The sequence below is a fragment of the Callospermophilus lateralis genome, unplaced genomic scaffold (assembly GCF_048772815.1).
Source record: "Callospermophilus lateralis isolate mCalLat2 unplaced genomic scaffold, mCalLat2.hap1 Scaffold_300, whole genome shotgun sequence".
Taxonomy (NCBI): domain Eukaryota; kingdom Metazoa; phylum Chordata; class Mammalia; order Rodentia; family Sciuridae; genus Callospermophilus; species Callospermophilus lateralis.
Window position 1 is genome coordinate 821,337 of NW_027513641.1, and position 6,975 is coordinate 828,311.

Sequence of the window (6,975 nt, forward strand, 5' to 3'; positions counted from 1 at the left end):
TAATGAGAAACAGTAGATTAATTATATGGCATTTTCCCATGAGTCAACTTAGTATATTCCTCCATTTATCCTTTAGTCACCCCCGCATCATTTCATTCTTTCCAAGTTTTAAAAACACTCATCTGCAAACTTAAGCATGCCCTGCTCTTCCAAACACTACACCATGTGTTTCTCTTCCTCCTTTTGAAGCCACTTTAGAAGGTGGTGGTGCTGGGCCGCCCTAGGCTCAGATGTCTGGAGTTTGTGTCAAGGACAGAAAAGTTTGGCAGAAGCCATGGCTTTGGGCAGAGAACTATATCATGATTTGTTTTCTGCAAAGCCTTAAGCTATCCATTTGTCAGTAATGCATTCTGCCTCCTTGAAACATAGTAAATCCTCTCCTGACTTTATACTGAGGAACTGAGGAAACTTAATGGCAAGTCAGAAACTTTGACACATTTCTAGGTTAGAAATAAAGTCGTCAGTTTTAGGAGAGTTGCCCTGGATAAAGAATTCATTTGTCTTGACTTCAAATCTGAAAATTCTTAGGAATGGAGAAAATGATTTATAATAAAGATAACTCACAACCATTTTTAGTGATTATTTACAATTCTTTTCTCATTAGCAGGTGGTTTTGTACAAAATAGTTTCTTCTGTTTGAGGAGTCAAACAGTGCATTACAAGCTAAGTTCTCAGATTAACTATTTAGAACTGGCAAGAAGAAAAGGAAGTGTGAACTTCATTGAATTTACATATGTGAGTGTATGCATTACTTTTAGGTATAAATGAATGTAGTTGTAATTAAAATCCCCCCATCTCCCCGCCCCAACATCCCTCTGCACAGAGTGGCTCACTGAAGCATGTGTAACCTTTTTGGTAATACTCTCTTAGCATAGATGAGAGGGATTTTTGTCTCTATTCTTTCCACTTCCTATGTGCAGCAAATGGTGTACTGTTTTTGTACTCTAATATATAAGAAAGGTGAAAAAAGAGGGCTTAAATACTAAAATAAAAACAATACCCCTTAATTATAATATTTTTTGAAACAGTCACTTAAAATCTGCAACTAATTTTCTTACGTTATATTATTATTGTGCAACAGGTGTTGTAATTGTTAAGCAAAAAATTAAACCCTCAGTAGTCACTATTATTCTTCTTCAACTTTTTTTTTTTGAGGCAGATTAAAATCATGAACCCAGTATGCTTGAATATTCTCCATGCTCTTAAATTATTTGTTTTCTGGGAATTTATATTTTTTATTAACTTAATTATTTTTTTTCTGTTACATTAAAAATATTATCCCACTAATGGCAATTAAGGAAATAAAATTTCTTATATCTCAGACATATAATAACAGATATGAAAGAGAGCTAATACTTTAAAATATTTCTTTATTTATCTGATACATAAAAGCATATGAATTATACAATTTTATGAGATGTCATGTGAAGCTTTTATACATGTATACATATATAATGATATAGGAAATATTTTTGTGGAATGATATTAAATATGAGAAATATATTACAGATGCAGTAAAGGATTTTATATAAGGTATCATAGTTTGTTTTCTGTTGCTATAACAATACCTGAGACCAGGTAATTACTAATGACTAAATGTTGATTTAGTTCCTTGTTCTGAAGGCTGGTAGGTCCAAGAACGTGGTGCTGGCATTTGCTTGGTATCTGGTGAGGAGCTTCTTGCTACATTGTAACATGGTGGAGGCATCATATGATGAGGCAGAGTACATGTGCCAGATAGATAACTAGTTCATGAGTGCACATTTAACTTTCTAGATTTTTAAAAGACTATTGCTCTTTTGCATTAACAAAAGTGTTATAATTGTTTTGAAGCCTATATAATTATACCTATGCTCTATGTAAGTAATAATCATAATTAATTTTTAGAGAATGTTTTCTTTGTGCTAGGCACTCTACTGACTTACCTGATTTAGCCCTCAAAACCACAGGTAGGAATTTCTATTATATTTCTGTTAAAGCTTATGAAGCCCAAATGTGAAAAGGTTAAGGAAGTTTCTTGAGACCCTCCAGCCAGTAATTGAAGGATCTGGGTATATGTCCAAGGGATCTTACTTCAGAATATCTTCCACAGCATTATGTGAAAGTGATCCATAATTTGTTTCTGTGAATCATTTTTATCTGAAACTAAAAGGAGATGCAGCATGTTCAGTGTTTATATGTTTAGAATTTTAATGCTTTCTTATGAAGATATGATTTACATATTGAAATAGATAGTTATGAACTTTACAGCTTGATGTATTTTGACAATTGTGGGCCTCATTGTAACCAGGACACTAGTGAACATTAAAAAAGTTTTCCCATATCCCAGGAAACTCTACATTTCCATTCATTTCTTACCCACATCCTCTATAAAAGGCAACCACTGCTCTGATTTCTCTTGTGTTAGCTTGGCTTGGCTTCATTAGGTCATGAAGTCCTTGAACTTTTGAGTTATTATTTTTCATGTTAATATCATTGTGTGATAGATGTATAGAATTGATGTGGGAGCTTCTGTTTTATTTTGTAAACTAGAATCTCCTAATTAAAAAGACTAACTTTTACTGAACATCCAGAAGTTGTCAGGAACTACCAAGCATCACAGTTTATAGAGGTTGCCACAATTAACATAGATGCTGGTAAAAGACAGGAATCTCCTGGATCAGAGAAAAAATACTTAGGACTCAGGGCATAACAGTATGGGCTTCAAGTTGTCATCAGTTCCCCTGTTATGAGATCCATGATTCGGGCAGTGCTGAGTGACTCTGTAGATATTTGTACACAGTGGATTTGTGTCACAACTGAGAAACTTGGAGTTTAGAAAACTCCCTACTCTTAAGGGGCTACTAGCAAAGCTGTCTAATTTTTACCCTTCAGAGAGAGAGTATGTTTATTTTCCTGGTCAGGAAACAAATATGTCCTCTACTCTGGAGATAGAACCTATACCTAAATTCCAAATGTAAGTTGTCATTTAAATCTACTTCTGCAAGTTAACTCTTTCTTTCCTTTCTGTATGTCTCAGTAGTACCAGCTATTCTTATTGTTACAATAAAGCTCTTTGTCTAGATGGAAATTAACATAGAAATGATTGTGAGGTTTTGAGAAGATGGACAATATGAAATCTTATGTGATAAACCTACCTGCACTTAATGACTAAAATATGTATTCCTCTATGATAAACCTATAACCACACAAATTTTACATTTAGTTACTGAGAAAGATTTAAAATGTGAGTATTTAGTCTTTGATCCATAGTTCTTCAGCTAAACATACAGAGAGTAATAGTTATGAGATGGAGTTCTGACAGAATACTTTTCTAGGATGAAATGGGAAGAAAGAGAAATCTTTTATAAAAATGTGACCTGATGTGACTCCTGAAGGCATGTTTCGATTGGCAGGAGAGATAAGCATGTTCTTGACAAGGGGAAAATGTAATTAGTGTGAAAGTCAGAGGCTAGACTTATTTATGGATAGAGTGATTGGGGATTCATGGGAAAGTTAGTGGAATGATGTTTTTGAGGATTAATGAAATTAAAGTTGGAGGTCTGAAAGGCCTGGTGGAGGAGTTAGACTGGAGGTATTAAAATTAGTGCATTAGAGAATATGTCTGAAAAAGGGAGTAAGATGATTGAGAATTGCAAGATCATGGACAGAAAGTGTAATGGATGCAACTGAGTTTGGGGAGGGGTATAACTGGGAAGAAGGAGTGATTTGTGTGATTAGAAAGCAATCAAAGAAAATGTCCTTCTGTCACTTAAAGATGAGAACCTGGACTTGATTGGAAGGATGGTTCCAGGTGTGTACTATGAGTAGAAGGAAAATCACTCACCAATCAGGAATGGATTAACTGAAGACCCATCCCAAGAAGTTGTGGGCCATGAAGGATCATGCTTCTTTTAACTTAAGGATAGGTGAAGTAAAAAGTGTGCCCGAGGGACACTGGAGTGACCTTTGTAAAGCCTCATGAGAATGTGACCTCAATCTACTCTTTGAAGTCACAGTTGATTTATTGAGAATGTGAAACAGGAAAAGAAATGAGTAACTGCATCTATGTCCTTGATAGTTAGGTACAGTGGATAGGTAGGTGAACTTAGGTTATCTATTCTCTTATATAATTTGAGTACACTTTTCTAGCTCTGGATTTTGATAGTCTCTTCAAGGGGTAGTACTACATCACTGGGTAGTACTTATAGGCAAAAATTTATTTCCTTGTAAGATGATGTGAAGTAGTGTCATGACATGATGGGGAAGGGAAATAAGGTCACAGCCTCTTTGAACTCAAGAGATTTTTCACTAACTGTGTACACATTTTTTTTTGTTTGTAGCAGATCTAAGGTGCTAATCCTGTTCCAGTAGTGTCACATATTTTACCAGCCCTTGATGATCACTGTTTAGTGTAGTCATACCTTAAAAAAACAGTTTGCTAAAAGCAAAAATTCTGGAAACAAATTTTGTTTTTTTTATACTCTCTTCTAATTTGATTTATGTTTTAGGGGGTTAGTAACTGTGCTCTGGATATTTTAATGCCATAAAATTTATAAAACAATACTTTAAGGAAGATATCTTTTATTTAAACAAGAAAAATTGACTTATTAAAGACCAGTAGAGGAAGGAAATCAGGAGGAGGCAGGAAGGAAGTACTAATGATTGAAATGGAGAAAACTGTTGTGTGCATTTGTGAATATGTCAAAATGAAGCTCATTATTATGTGTCAATAATTTATACCAAAACATTAAAAAAATTATTAATGGCTATCAAACTTTACAATAATGTAACTAGCAATATCTTATAATCATTATTTGAAATTTCTTTGATTTAGAGCTGGATTTCTTATTAGAGATATAGTTTCTAGAACCAATATTTATAGGACACCAAGTACAATTCACACAAAAGGGGGAAGGGGTTCATTTTAGGTGGTGGTTGCAGTAGGTAGAAGCATATTGACAGCTTAAACCTGAATTCTGTCATTTCAGTGGGTGAGTGGTGACTTAGTCAAACTTTTTGCAACTTAAGGTAAAGGCAGTAGACAGTTGCATTATACCAAAAGACTGAATGCTGTAGTATAAAAGGATCTGAAGGTTGTGTATTAACATGTTTTTGAATAAAAAAAGTGAAATGTATACTACTTGCACAGAAAGGTTCCACTTTGGAATCCTGTGCACTCTGTCATTTGGATACATACTTACTTTCTCACTGTCTCTGATGCTCACTAACTTGGATTTCTGAGAGCCTCAGGAAAGGAAGTCAGGGTCACTTAGTTCTAGCCTATGTACAACCATATTATTTTCCTTTTTTCTAGCTCTACTTTATTTATTTATATGTGGTGCTGAGGATCGAACCCAGGGCATCACACATGCTAGGTTAGCCCTCTACCAGTGAGCCACAACCTCAGCCCATTATTCTTTTACTTTTATTACTCAAAGTAGAATGACACATAATCTATCTCTGTGCAACTTAATAACAGCTTTTGCCTAAAAATTCTTTCATTTCTCTGTTATAGTTTTAATGTAAGACAAATGTTTGACTATTAATTTCTTGCACTACTTAAAATTTAAAATTGGTAGAAATACTTTTGAAGGGGTTGGGGATATAGCTCAGTTGGTAGAGTCCTTGCCTTACATGCACAAGGCCCTGGGTTCAAACCCCAGACCCCCCCCCCCAACACACACACACACAAATACTTTTGGATATTTTGTTAGGAACTATTCTTACCTCTTTCCATTGTAGAATTTTAATAAAATTAAGAAAAATAATAGAATTGAGTACTGTTTATAGATACATCAGTACAGGCTCAGAAAAATTCAAAAAATTGCAGAAAAGTGGAAATATATATTTTAATTATTTCTTGATTATTGCAAATTATTCATATTTTGAGCTGCTAAATAGTGAAATACTACTTTAACATAATATCTCTTAGGTTAAAATATAGTTTGAGCTTTTGAAATCTTAAGGACAAACATTAAGCAAGTTGAGCAAATTAATGGGCATGGATATATGCTAGACATTTATCTCATGGCTAAATCTTGGACATTTGTGTCCTTTTCCTATCTGTTACCTATTAGAATCTTTTACCCAAGAGAGTTATTGAGTAAGGGTTCAGAATTGTGTGTGTGTGTGTGTGTGTGTGTGTGTGTGTGTGTGTGTGTGATTTGCTGTGTTTTTATTTTATGGAAAATAAAATTTAAAAATAAATAATCATGCCAAACATTTGTTTTAAACCCACACAGTATTTTTTTTTATTTCAATTTTTTTAAAATTTATTGAGGCTTGTTTGTGGCCTATCATGTGATCATCCTGGAAAATGTTCCTCACATTATTGAGACAAATGTGTATTCAGCAGTTGTTGGATGGAACCTTCTATAGATGTCTGTTACGTCCATTTATTCTAGAGTGCTGGACTTCAGGCCAGTAATAGCTGGGGACTTCAACACCCCACTTTTGTTCATGTACAGATCATTCATACAGAAAATCAATAGGTACAGAAGAGTTAACCTGCACCCACACAGTATTTTTAAGGAAAAAAGCCAAAGAAACTTTTTGAAAATATATGCATCTTTGTTTTTAAAATCTGTAACTGAGCTGGGCATAGTGATGCACACCTGTAACCCTAGCAATTGGGGAGGATGAGGCAGGAGAATTCCTAGTTCAAAGCCAGCCTCAGGAGATTAGCAAGGCACTGAGAAACTCAGTGAGACCCTGTCCCTAAATGAAATATAAAAATAGACTGGGGATGTGGCTCAGTGATTAAGTGCCCTGGATTCAATCCCTGGTACCAAAAAAAAAAAAAAAAAAAGCTGTAACTGAGCCAAGAGTGGTGATACATACCTATAATCCCAGCACTTAGCAGGCTGAGAGAAGAACATCACAAGTTTAAGATCAATTTTAGCCACTCACCAAGACCTCTCAAAATGAAAAAATAAAAAGGTCTAGGGGAATATCTCAGTGGTAAAGCACCCCTGGATTCAATCCCAAGTGCCC

The 6,975-nt window shown here is 34.7% G+C and overlaps 1 non-coding gene across 1 annotated transcript; it reads left to right on the forward strand.

Annotated features, from left to right (window-relative positions):
• Window positions 1-5,577: 5,577 nt before the first annotated feature.
• On the forward strand, window positions 5,578-5,661 carry Trnav-uac (transfer RNA valine (anticodon UAC)). The gene has a single exon. It is a non-coding gene; the product is annotated as a tRNA-Val (tRNA).
• The last annotated feature ends 1,314 nt before the right edge of the window (window positions 5,662-6,975 follow it).